General features: G+C 37.7%; 1 long non-coding RNA gene across 1 annotated transcript in view; it reads left to right on the top strand.

The window, feature by feature from the left end:
• Window positions 1-14,397, top strand: part of LOC112640497 (uncharacterized) — a 374,890-nt gene that overhangs the window by 159,953 nt on the left and 200,540 nt on the right. Inside the window, exon 13 of the long non-coding RNA XR_007407911.1 lies at window positions 11,542-11,613. This is a non-coding gene — a long non-coding RNA (uncharacterized LOC112640497). The remainder of the gene's footprint in view (window positions 1-11,541; window positions 11,614-14,397) is intronic.

Below are 14,397 nucleotides of genomic sequence, written 5' to 3'. Positions count from 1 at the left end.
GTAACTAGTGCTTTTACCTTAGTGTGACTCATAGTGGTGTCTAATCTGTTTACCAATATTTGTTCTCCTGTAATTGTTCCAGATTGTGTAGGGTGTCCTGGTCCTGCCTGTGCATTTTGATGCTCTAGAATACAGTTCACACTCATCCTGGGCAGGTGTCTGAAGCCTGCCTCCTCACTCTTTTGATCTCTACTAGTTCCAGTTATCAGTTCCTCTCCTAGGGCTGGTTTTGGGAACTTGAAAACAACTGGTCCAGTACACTTCACACTATCTCCAAACTCTCCTAACTGGCTTACTTCTCCTCCTTTTACTGCCTGTCTCTCATTTGAGAATGGAGATGCACCTTACATGACCCCAAGCTCTCTTTCCTTATGGTTCCTGTACTTGTGAGGAAATATCCAAGTGTTCATAAATTTTTGTATCCTTCCATAGGCTAGCTAATGACAATTTCATAATTAAGAGCTGTCAGAGTTTAGGATTTCAATAACTTTGGTCCATGTAACATACCTGGGCAAAACCAAACAAATAAAACAATTATTTTATCATGATTGATTCTGTTTTTATAGATGAGCCATTCTTGAAGTACTGCTGTCCTTGGATTCGTAGCTTTGCATCTGGAAAGGGGCAATAGTATTAAGTTAATAGCTTTGCATCTGGAAAGGGGCAATAGTATTAAGTTAATAGTCTCTCTTTGACATATTCCCTTGAGAAGTGTTAAATTTTGCCATTATCTTGACAGTTCAAAAACTAGTCCTATGGCTGATATTTTACCAAAGAGATAAATGTAGAAGAATGTCACTTTTCTTTTAATTAGTTCTGTCAGTAGAAACTTGGCAAGAGATCATAGTAAGGAGATATTGGCCTTTAGGCATGTTCATATTTGCTTCTGTGATTTAGGATTATGATGACTTTCATGTATCCGTACAGTGACCCTGTCTGGTTTAGAGGTTCTGAAACTATGGTATCAAGCCTTTCCTATTCCTCCAGACAGAGACAGTAACATTCACCAAACACTGGAGGTTTTTTTTTTTTTTTTTTTTAAAGATTTCATTTATTCATTCATGAGAGACAGAGGGCGGGGGGGAGAGAGAGAGAGAGAGAGAGGGAGAGGCAGAGACACAGGCAGAGGGAGAAGCAGTCTCCATGCAGGGAGCCCGACATGGGACTCAATCCCAGGACTCCAGGATCACACCCCAGGCTGAACGGAGACGCCAAACCACTGAGCCACCCAGGGATTCCCAACACTGGAGTTTTGATCAGGTACAGTCACACAGCCATAAAAGACATTTAATTTTATATTAACCAGCTAATATTTATGACTTGAACTAATATTTAGGACTTGAAAAATTAATTTTTTAATTTTCATTTTTTGAAAATGCACAATTTGATGTGTTTTGTTTGTTTTTTTTTAACCCTTCACTATGTTTTACATGATCAAAGGTATTGTTTTCAAACCTAAAATAAAGGGAGCTGGTTCTTTTTTCCTGTCTTATCAGAGAGTCTTTGAACACTATGGTTTTTTACTCTTCTGGTTCAAATTACTAGAATTCAGAAATTAACCTTGGCATTCTATTACTAGAAAAACCAATGAAGAGTTAGTTCCTTACTGATTTAAAAACATCTAATTTAAAAAAAACTGCATGATGATTCCATGGAGGAAAGAAGGTAACAGATACGCTAGTTCGGCTAGGAGAATCAAGCTTAACAGTAATAACAGCTACTTTTTTAATTGAATTCCTTGTCTGCATCCAAAAATTTACGTGGATAATTTTACCTTTTGTTTCTGTTAATATGGTGGGCCAGGTACTCAGGCAAACCCTCCACTGAAAACCACTAAAAAATACTCTGTAATGGTGATTAAAAACAACAATGAGCAGGTGATAAAGTCAGGAATTATCAGGCTAAAATCAAGGCAGGTGAAGATAGAAATCCAGAGAGCTAAGTGACCTCTGAATTTTAGTTTTGTCTTGATGATATTTACTGAACCTAGTAACCTTCAGCTCAGCTTCCTCATAGAGTTACAGGACAGGAAACAAAACTCAGGTGTGAAGTCTGGTAAAGGAGTTTCAGAAAGCTGGGACAGGAGCACTTTGCCCTCTGTATAAAGGTGAGCTGGAAAAATGCTACCCCCCCACTTAGAGACAAAGCATGGAGCATATGAAAAAGATTAAGAGGCACAAAAGAGACAGTGAGATATCTGCCACAAGATTAATTTGAGTTTCATAAAGAGATAATAAAGAGAACAGGGAAAATTATCCAGAATTGAAAGATGCATAAAAGCCAATGAATCCAAAGCAGATATTAAAGAAGAAACATGCACGGAAACACATTAGCTTGAAACCAGAGAACACGAAAGACAAAATCAGAAGGAACAAATGGATCGCTAACAAGGGATGGTTGACAGCTGATTTCTAATAGCAATAATGAAAGCCAGAAGCCAGTAAAATGGTATTTTTAGTTTGCCAAGAAGAAATAATTGCCCATGAGGAGTTATGTTTTTAGTGTGCAGATATTTAATTTTCTATAAAGGGAAGCATATATAATGCCTTTTAAAGTCATTTTTTTAAATTAAACTTTAATTTTCATGTGATTATAGATTCACATGCAGTTGTAAGAAATACTAGATCCCATATATATTTTTACTTTGTTTATCCCAATGGTAACATTGGGATAAGACTGGATGATAAAAGGAAGATGGAAAAATGTATCAGGCAAAGTCTAGCCAAAAGAAAGATACTATACTTATTTTTAATATCACACAAAATATGCTTTAAAGCATAAAACATAATCTCTTCCCCTAGTAATAGAACATTTAATTTACTGGGAAAATATAATAATTTAAAATTTGTGTGTACCTAATGACATAGCTCAAAATAAATAAAACAAAAATTGACTTAACTAATAAATTCACAACTGTAGAAGGTTTTAATACACCTGTCAGATGATACAGATAGGACATCAGTAAAAAAATGAATATTTAAACAATATTATTTAAAATCATGTCCAAATGGGCATATATAAATCATGCCCATGCAATGCATAATATGATTTCTGTATAAGAACCCAAAGGACATTTGCATAAATTGACCATATAGCAAGTCTAAATAATTTTCAAAGTTCTGTATTGTTCCTTGAACACAGTACAGTTAAGCTAGAAATCAATAACCAAAAGATAACCAGTGAGACTCCATATATAGAGAAATTAAGAAATACATTTACATGGGGCACCTGGCTGGCTCAGTCAATAAAGCATCTGACTCTTGATTTTGGCTCAGGTCATGTTCTCAGGGTTGTGGGACTGAGGCCTGCCTGGGGCTCTGAGCTGAATATGGAGACTGCTTATGAATCTCTCCCTCTCCCTCTGTTGCTCACTCTGCCACCTCCTACCCTCTCCTTTTCTGAAAAATAAAATAAGAGGAAAGCTATTGCTACAGAGCTACTCCCTCTATTAAAAATATATATTTAAGTAAATCACAAGTCAAAGAAAATACAATGAAGCTAGAAAACATTTAGGATGGAGTAATAATGAAAGTACTGCTATAAAAACTTATGCCGACAAAGCAGGAGTTAGAAGAAATTTTAGCTCTTGATTGTTATATCAAAACAAAAACACAGATTGAAAACCCAATAAATGATATATTCAGAGGATAGGAAAAGAAGAGCAGAATATATGCAAAGAATCTGCAAGAAAGGAAATAACAAAGATCTGGGCCAAAATTAATGTAATGGAAAAGAAGCATTTAGTAAAAAGAATGAACAAAAAATTTAGTTGTTTGGAAAGTCTAATAAAATTGACAAAATTTTGTCAAGATTAATCAAGAAAAAAAGAACTGTTGCAACTAAATGATGTGAGGAAGGTAATTGTAATCGCCAGCAGTAGGAGATAATAAAAGGATAGTATGAAAACTTCATGCCAGTTAACTTGAAAATTTATATGAAATGGATAAATTCCTAGGAAAATGTAACAACGAAACTGAGTCAAGAAGAAATAGAACACATGAAAAGTCATCTAACCACTAATGAAATTGACTCCAGGCCTTAGATGGTTTGACCATGGATCCTAACCAAACATTCACAGAAAATATACTTCCAATTTTACAGGAACTATTCCAAAATAGAGTAAAAGAGGGAGCATTTTCCAATTCATTTTATGCTGCTCATGTAACCTTGACACCCAAAACCTGATGTGAACAATGGAAGAAGGAAAAATTGTCAGTGAATCTCATTCAGGAGCATAGATACAATAATTAGCAAAACTAATTCAGCTATGTCTAAAAAAAAATAATACATCATAGATGTTTAGTTCTGTTTGTCCTAGAAATACAAGCTTTTTTAAAAATAGAAAAATCAGTGTTATTCTCCACATTAACAATTCAACAAAAAAAATAATGTTGCTGTATTAATACATATTGAAGAATATTTGGATAGAACTCAACATCCATTCATTAAAAAAAACCTCTCCGTACTAGAAATAAAAAAGGAATTTGTCATCCTTTAATTAAATTGAATTTTTAAAAAGTCTGCAGCACAAAATGAAATTCAAATAAAACACTGAAAATTTTCCCTTCAATATTAGGAATAAGACAAGTGTACCTATTTTTATAATTCTATTCAATGTTGTACTGAAGGCTCTTGCTAGCACAGAAAGTAAAATTGAAAAAAGGGCATTGGGATAGCAAAGTACTAAGTGAAAGTCATTAACAGTTAATGATAATTTGCATAGAGGATAAAACTATAGATAAACTATTAAAATGAATAAACCCTAGCAAGTTTGCTGTATATAAGTTTAATTGCATTAACAAGAGAAAGATTCCACTTATAGTAGCATAAAAATATAACCTATTTAAGAATAAAATATCTAAAAGGGCTTTTTTTTTTGGAGTAAGTTATACATGTTCTCTAATTTTTATAGCAGCTCAGCAAGGGTACTAATATCATCCATCAAAGAGGTAAAGCATCTTACACGGATGCCACGTATGTGGGAAGTGGAAGTGGAGGGGAGGGAAATGAACCTAGGCTTTCGGACTCTAAGATCTGTGTCTTCCCCCCCCACCTCCCCAATATAGTAGCTCCTGATTTGGGGCTTTCCCAGATGTGCTCAGCTCTACATGACTGCTAGGCCTTGGCTGCCCAACCCACTTCCTGGCTACAGAACAGTGACGACTTGTGTCATCTCCGGGTTCTTAAACACCGGCTCCCATAATCATCCCTTCATCTCAGGTTATTTCAGGCTCCCTTGGGGATAAGATTGGGTGTCAGCATCTATTCCATGAGCAGGTGCCTCAGCAGCCTCAGCATGAGGTCTGACCTTACTGGAATAGATTATGCCCTGGAAGAACTGGATGACATAATCCAGAAATGTGGGGGACATTGAAATGGGGCAAATTTTAACCAACAGGAGAATACACATGGAAAGGAACTAGCTGTTAATAGTTTGCCTTCCTCCTTCACCCTCCACAGACAGCTCCATGCAGACATCCTGGAGATGTCTGTCCTTTGGGACTGGGCAGCCATCTGTGATCTCCTATGAACCTGTGGCCAGCTTAGGAATGCACCATTTTATATGTGTTCTCCCTTTTTCCCTGACTTACTTTCCTTTCCTCTCCACTCTTGCCTTCCCAAGATAAAATTTCCAAAGCACTAAAGCTTTGCCTTGGAGTCTGACTTCCAGGGAACCTGGACTTTGACATTTATGAAGGTGCAACTTCTCCAAAACTCTAATAGGTGTCCCAGTCTATTAGTGGGCTATGAAATCATTTTCAGACCTTGCTATCAGCATTTGAGAACACAATGAAATAGAAGAGAAGCAAAATATCAGAGTACATCATATAGTGAGGTCAAGTACCATTTCCTAAAACTGTTATTCCAGTTGCGTGTATATGGTTGAGGGTGTGAGTATGTATGTATTGAGTTGTGGTGTTAAATGTATGTTTTGCAGTGTGTCACAGTCAAGAAAGCGTGAAAGCCGCTGGTCTAGGCTAGTGGGTACATAGGGTGGTAAGTTCACGTTATAAACATGACCTCTGGTTGCACTGTCACACATGTCCTGAGGAATTTTTTGGTGGCCTACACCTTACTTTAACAAATATTAAGATGTCAAAATAGCCTTCATATAATTTAGCTGTATAGGGTGAGCTTATATTTGTAAACTGCCATGTTAGAGGAAATATTTTGAAATATTTCCTTAAAGCTAGGTGGGATTCTGTGTTAAGAAAAATAAAGGAGATTATCTATAGAATGAAATTCAATGATGTCTAGATGTGTTTATGGTTACACAGGCAGATCCATTTTTCTAGTAATTGATATTCTGGGCAACTAGCACAATGTGCATCATATTTTTCCTTGATAATGATTACGTCTTTGAAATATATGCCTACTGTCAGTGCAATGACCTAATTGATCTCCTTGGAACATCCTGATTTGGAGAATGCTGGGGGTAGGGGGCAGTGGGAATACAAGTCTCAAAGTCATGCATGCACTTGCTGACTTTAAAAACAAATACCCCAAGCAGGTTTTATTTTGCAGTCTGTGTACTGATTTAACGTGAAGATGTTAACTGAGAACAGCTGCTGAGTTGCACTTGGTTAAATATTCTGAGATAAAATATTCTGGCAAGACACATAAAAGAGAAAAACAAGAAAGTTTGTGAAGACACAGAACAATATTTAAGGTATGATCCAAAAATCAAAGTAATGGCAATGTTGTCCTAATTCCTCTATGACTCTACAAAATATTACTAGAGGAAGCCAATTTGAGTGGATTCACACACTGTTCAAAATTCAAGGACATGATATTAAGTTGCCAAGATCCTATTGAATTACATTTAATTTTATAATAATTTCTATGTAGCCAAAGGATAGACCTAGCTTTCTCACTTGGTAGTCATAACACAGTAATTTCTACAATTACTGCCAAGCCTACTGAGAATTTAATGCATTTGGAAGTCCCTGAGGAGGAATTTCAAAGTTCATTCTATCCACACCCAGATGGTTGGATTGTTAAAGCCTGGCAAACACAGAGAGGTTGTTCATTTTCCATGTAATTATTGTACAATAGTGAGTACCACTCTGTGTCTAGATAATAAAGGATTTGTAAGGCATTTGGCATATTTTTACTTATTCACATAAATTAGTGGTATGCTAAGTGAATTTAAAGAATGATGTTTAAGGGGAAGGATGAACACCATTTCACTCTTGGAGAGCTATTTTGGAAGCTACGCCTTGACCAGAGGAAATTTAATTCCATATTCATTCTTCTTGCTCTGAAATCAATAGTAACAAAGGCCAGGTATCATAGGAAGGGAGTACATTTTGCAGAAGCAGCCCTGACCTAGGACAGCAGGTCTGCTAGTAATCTTCACCTCTGTGCAGAAGTCCCTTTGTGGTCAGCTTATGTGGTGTGCTTGTTGGTCACCTTTGCGGCTGATCACCTTCATTTTTGCGATGTAGTGATTCAGTTTCTCCTATTAAAGAAAAGGTCTACAATTTGTCTTTCTGCCCCCCAACTTTGGGATTGGTCATGAGACTTATTTTGGCCAATAGTATCAGGAGCCAAAGCCAGTGTGCCAGGTGCAGGCTTGGGCCTTAAGAAGATGTATCCACTTGCTTTCCTGTGCTTCAGCTATATTCATCAGAAGAACATTCCCAGACTACTGCCAGTCCTAGGAGTGTGTTGAGAGACATGTGGAACAGAACTGTCCAGCCAAGTCCAATCTGAATTTGCTAACCTTCCATCAACTTGCATTGCATGAGCTAAATCAGTGCTTATTGTTGTATGTCCATGATGTTTTGTGAGTTGGTTATGTAGCATTATTGTAGTATCAGTTGACTGACCCTCCAAATCCACTTAGGATTTTCAAGAAATTTCTTAGCCCTGTCAGATTTTGGAAACTTATGTTTTGTGGATGAAATGAGAGATTAAATTAGAGCTCTGGTTTGGATCTTGAGCTCTAAATCCCTGTGTCTCCTCTTTCTGAGGTTCATAGGAACTTCAAACAACAGTTAAGTCTGGCAGAGTATCAGTTGACATCTAGACACTTATAATTCTAAAATAAATGTGTTCAGCTGCTCTGGCCAAGACTTGGTCTATAGTCAGTTTCCATTGGGTGTACCTTGACTCGTTCCTGCCCTCCCTATGTCTGAACTTACAGATGAGCTCATGTGGGAACCCAAATGAGTTGTAAGAACATTCAAAGACATCATTTCCTCAAGGAATTTTGACATATGTAGAAATTATCATTGGGTTCTGGAAAATATTGGCACGATTAGCATAATTCCTATAGGAGAAACTTTTTCCCCTAGGTAGTATTTCTGGAATTGTCTAGGAGCAGGGCCTAAAAATCTAGGATCACAATCACTATGTTTTACAGTCCCTACTTCATAATAAGTTCATGATATCTCACAGAGGAAACTCACACATGTGAATGTGCCATATCTTGTCCGACCACAGATATGCTGCTTCAGTAAAAGTACATGGAAAGGGAGACCCTTCTCCATCTCTTGAATCCTCTATAGCTGACAGCCTGCCGACCTTTCCAATGACCCTTTTTACCTCAACTTTCCCATTAAGCAGAAGTGGGTGAGTTTAGTGGTGGGACTGAATATGTCCTGGAGTCACAAAGGTACCTCTTGAATACCTGCAGAACATGCACATCTCTCTTAATTTGATTTGACACATTGGAGCATAAAATAAGCTCTCATCAGCACAAAAATGTATAGATATTAAACTAGAGTAATTTCATTGTTACAGATCTCTGCAAATTCCAGACTCAGGATGGAAAAACACTATCACATTCATCATCCAGTTGACTGCCTTGAGACTGATATGCTCATAAAAATTCATATTCCTTGCCAGTACTTAGAGTACTCTCTTGAACACAGGTTCTCTAAGGGTAAGATACTGGCTGTCCTCAGGGGAAGAGGTTTTTCCAGTGATGACCCAAAGACAGCTAAGCATATGCCACTGTACCCTTTACCACTGTGGACTAATTCAATCAGGCCCTAGTCTGAGGATGAGAGATCAGTTCAGTTCTACCCCTAGAAGATGAATCCAGTAGTTTTCAAACTACAGACTACTTCAGATTCACCTCATAGGACGTTTGATAAAAAGTAATTCTAGTGCCCCACTCTAGGAGGTGTATTGAATCAGTATCTTTGGATAGAGGATCTAGAATATGCTTTAAAATTTATTTTTCAAAATTTTACTTCTTAGAGATGAGAATGCCAGAGACCATCTAAAATATCCGCCAAAACATGGGATATGTCCTGATACATGCTCAAATAACTCTAGAAATGCCAGTTTAAGCTTCTAAGGTTTGCCCTACCAGTACTGGAGCTGGATATCCAGTCCTCTTGGAAGTTTATAGAAGCATCAGCAGAACTTGTTGAGGCCCTAGAAGCAGTGAGGTAGGTATTCCAGGAGGTCAGCCCAGCGGATTTAACTCAGACTGAGATGAACTCTGAAACACTGATGCAGACATTATTATTTTCCCACCCTTCCATAATTGTAAGTGTACCCAAGCAACCATCTGAGACTTATTAGATTAACAAACAGCAGTGGAGAGTCGTTGATTTGCATATGCCAGTTGAAGCCTGGATCATTCATTTCCTGTTTCTACTGACTCTGTTTATCTACCATTAGACCTTGAGAACGCTGAAAATATTATAGCAGATAAACTTAACAGTTCAACCAGACTCTGATATTAAGTCACAGTAAGGATGGGAGATTGGAGAACCTCCCAGCTTCGGACTATCGCCCTGCAGTAAAACCACAAGTGGGAAACGGGCTGGGAGGCCCCAGGGAAAGGAGCTGTCCCGAGTTTTGGTGCTGACTGCCCACAGCATGTTTGCCCTACAGGGAACAGGAGGAAGTGTGTTAATAAGCTGGTAGTCTTGGTGAGTCCTGTCTAGAGACCTCTTGAGGACAAAAGAGGAGAGGAGAAGAAAGGAATGGAGAGGAACAGCCTAGATCTACATCTGAACTCGGTAAAGATGTTCAGTTTGGTGGCTGTGTTTCTAGCCCCTTTGCCTCTAATCAAGGGAAAATTCCAATACCTGCTTGACTATGTGAGGGAGACCAGATACAACCTGATCCTAGAATTTTTTTTCCCTATATCCAACAACTATTGAAAGAAAAAACTTTTTGAGAGGTCAGAACCATAATCAAAGGAAGTTTAGTTACAACTTTACAGTTTCAAGCTACTGTCCAATTTAAGAAGAGAAGGTGGAGGTTGTGCAAAAGGTTATAGGCACTGAGAGGTTTACAAAAAAGAAGGCCATGCCAGCATAATCTTTTGTGTCTCATCTGGAGCCACTAGTCATGTTGCTGCTAAGTAAACTCAGCCAAGCATATCCAGACTCATATCCTACATTGGTAGCCATCAAGTGCTAATCAGTGGAAAGAAAGTAAAAAACCTGCTGCTTATGGGGAAGGTCTCAATAAATCTTGCCATCTTATGGATGGTGCCCTGGAATAGATAGTGCCAGTCCTCTTTTGATTCTTTTTTTTTTTTTTTGAGGTCTGTAACTGTCTGATGTGTACCAAGTCATTTTCTCCACCAGTTAGACTTAAGATTCAGGGCATTAAAGGGAAGATCTCTTCCCTCATATCCTATAGTTGAAGCATTGCCTGCATGTCTATACACTGCTTTGAAGTTTTATTCTAAGAGAGCTGGACACTGGATTGCGTTTGTTTCACCTAAAGATTCTTTCAGTCTTTCCTGGCTCTTGGCCTATTGTCTGATGTCCATTTATGTATGAATATTTCATGTGTAATAGCACATACTGCGTATACTGGGTGGTAAAGTTGACTTCTGCCTGTTATTATTGCTGTTGCTATATTCTCCTCTTCTAGCAACTGACTGATTCTCATCACAGTTTTAACTCCAATTTCTACAGACTTTTCAGAACCAAGAACTATGAGAAACAGGTTAATATAATGGTTAGGACAGACTCCAGAGCCACACCGTGCCTGGGTTTAGATTTTGTCTCTGACTCTGACTAGCTCTGTGTCCTTGAGTAATTTACCCACACTCTCTGTGCTTCCATTTATTTGTCTATAAGACAGAGATGGTAATAATGCATCGAACCTTGTAGGACTGTTTTGAGTATTAACTGAGATCCATTCTATGCAAACAAGCATAACACATGCCTTGTATACTAGTTACCTTACATGAAACATCTTTTTTTTTTTATCCTCATAAGTATTTGAAGTGAGGCCATTATCCTCACTTGATAGTTAATGCCAGAAAAAATTAATACATTTTAAAGAAGAAACATCCACCAAATTGATGCCCTGATGCCAAACACTAACCTTTTAACATTGTATGACCTTGGATTATAAGCCAATTATCTCAATCCAGGCCTGTTTCTGCAACTCAGTTGGATTTGTAAACTTTTATCTCACCTAGCCCTGGTCCTCTCAGATCCCTGGTCAGCCCTGAGACTGTGCAATTTACTTGATTACAGCAGCATAGATAGAGGTCAGTGATCACAGCAGGAGTGAACACTGTAGAGCAATAATCCTTTTGTCTTTTTTGTCCAGCTCATTCAAAAAAGTAGTCACCTAGCCATGGTCTTGATTGTGTGGGACAAGTGGACTTCTACTTCACCCAAGGTAATCCAGATGGATATATGAAGGCGCCGTTTTGTGTGTATAGTGATGTTCTACTAGAAACGCAATGTGAGTGTGGATCAGCAAAATAGGTAAAAGAAATTTAATAGTGGAAGTTAAGGAGACCTTTCCTTTTGAAAGGGAAAAAAAATTCAACTTAGAATATACTGAGCCACTTTGAAAATATTCTATAAAGACTTATGTTAAGGCACAATGCAAGATGCTTCAATTAGGAAGCTCATTTTTAATTCAGAATAAAAATGAAAATAAATTATGAGAACATTTTCTTGCAATGAAATTTAAAGAACAGGGAGTGACATTTGAGTTGGGAAAAAAAACTGTAATGGGTGGTGTGTGTGTGTGTGTGTGTGTGTGTGTGTGTGTTACGGACTGAATATTTGTGTCTCCCCAAATTCTTATATTGAAATCCTACCTTCTAATGTGATGATACTAGCAGATGTGAATTTTGTCAAGTAACCAGGATTAATGATTATATCATGAAGATGGAGCCATCATGATTCATACCTTTATAAAAGAGACCCCCAGAGAGCTCCTTCACACCTTCCACCATGTGGAACAACCATATGAGAGGACCCAGCAAGAAGTCAGCAGTCTGGATCAGACACCCAACCACACTGGCACTCTGCCCTGACACTTCCTGGCTTCCAGAGCTGTGAGAGAGAAATGGTTGTTGTTTAAGCTACCCGGTTTGTGGTATTTTTGTTATAGCAGCTTGAAAGAACTAAGACAGTATAGGTGTATGTGTGGGTGTGGTTTGTTTTTTAACAACAAAGTGCGGTGAGAAGCCAATTTGAAAAAGGCAATGTTATGGTTCCTTTATCCCAAAGAAGGTCCAAAATTGCTAAACTATTTATAGTGCTTTTTTTGGATCTCTCACAGTGGAACTTATGTGTTTTAAGTGTTGAAGGAAAAAGGAAACCTTCAGACTACTCAAAGATTTGAATTGCAGTGTTATCTAAAACTGTACTTGAGAGAGAGATTTATAAAACAGTAAAAGGAATTAATTAAAACCTTCCATGAAAAAGCAGGCAGCTAAAATTAAAAACTACCATAGAGAATAAACAATAGAACTCTTCAGATTAAATGAGTGTTTCCAGTTCCTACACTCTCAAGCACTCTGCACATATAATTCCATCACTATTGCTATTATTATTGTTAGATAATTGCTTCAGTTTAACAAGTGATTAATCTTCTGGTCCTGTACAGGATGTATTACTGCATAATTAAATATCCTAATATGTACCAATGGTTGTTGGTTCAAAGTGCAGTTCTGTGTTATTTCATTATAAGTTCATGAATGGAAGAACTAATGCTTTTAGGTAATAAATGTTTTCCTTTTGAATTTGGAAAAAAATAATTTATTACTTTTTATATTTGCATCTCCGTGAAAAGCAACATTGATCTATTCCATCTTGATGTTCTCTTTGAAGTTTATAGGGCTGCTATAATATTGTTTAAAACACCTCGTGCGGCCTCTTTCCGCATGTCTTTTTTGCTTGGAGCCACTCCTTACCCCTTAACTGTGCACGCCTGGTTCTGCCAATGTTACTATATATATAATATATATATATATTATATATATATTATATATATACACACACACACACGTGTATATATGTTATTATGTGTGTGTGTGTGTATATATATATATATATATTTTTTTTTTTTTTTTTTTTTTTTTTTTTTTTGCAACTGGATGACTGTTAATATTCTCTGATGTTATTCTCTTCTGTGCTGGTACCACACAGAGTATCTTGCTGGGAATCAGTCTCCTACAGATGATACTTCATCTCTTTACATTTCAGACACCTCTTTCTTCCCCATGTTCTCAGTGGATGACCTCGTTATTTCACTGGGGAGGGGGGGACCCAATCAGAATAGGACTTGCTGTCTTTGGTGCCACCAAATCACATCTTCACCAGCACCCTGCCTTTCCTCCCTTCCAGATTAACTACATTTGCTCTGTTCCAAAGCTAAGATCTCCGCTTGTGTAGTGGAGCTCATCTTCTTTTGTCTAACCCGGACTTTTCTCTTGTAGGTATTACTGTTTCTGTCCATCAATTCCTCCCTTTCTAATGGATCTTCCTACGGCATACAGGCTTGCTGTAATGACTCTCACCTAAAAAATAACCCCAGACCTTCCTTTGATTCCCTCATCTCCAAATCATTCCTCATTTCTTCACACCTTTTATGGCAAATTACCTAGAAAGATAATCTATTCTTGTACCCTCCACTTCCTTTTCTCACCTCTCCTCTTGGACTCCTTCCAGCGAGGGGCATGTCTCTATCATGCCACTGACACTTGTTAAGTGTCACCAATGATCTGTGTGGACAAATACCATGATTAATTATCAGACCTCACCCTGATGTTTCAGGGACAACCAAAACAGTTTATTACTCCTTCCTTTTGAAACACAAAATCCTTCCCTTGCTTGGCTTCTAGGACACCTCAGTTTCTGGTTTTCCTTATTGTTAGGCTTTTTTTTTTTTTTTTTTTTTGACTGTACTACTTCATCTTAGTCCAGAGTCCTTTGTTGGTTCTTTTCCCACTACCCACCCAGAAACACTGGAATGTTCCAGGCTCCTTGGACCCTATTAGTTCCCCATCAAGATTTATTCTTTGGAGGACATTGTAGTGTTCAGTGGTTTTCAATAGTATCTACTTATATCTCCAACCTTCATATCTTCCCCAAGCTCCATACACTTCAACTGCTTGCCCAACAGTATTTCCATTTGAAAGGCTAATATGTAGCTCAAATGTAACAT

Source organism: Canis lupus, chromosome 33 (genome assembly GCF_003254725.2).
Source record: "Canis lupus dingo isolate Sandy chromosome 33, ASM325472v2, whole genome shotgun sequence".
In the NCBI taxonomy this organism is placed as follows: Eukaryota; Metazoa; Chordata; class Mammalia; order Carnivora; family Canidae; genus Canis; species Canis lupus.
Note: the sequence above shows the minus strand (reverse complement) of the source record. Positions and strands in the feature narration are given on the sequence as shown.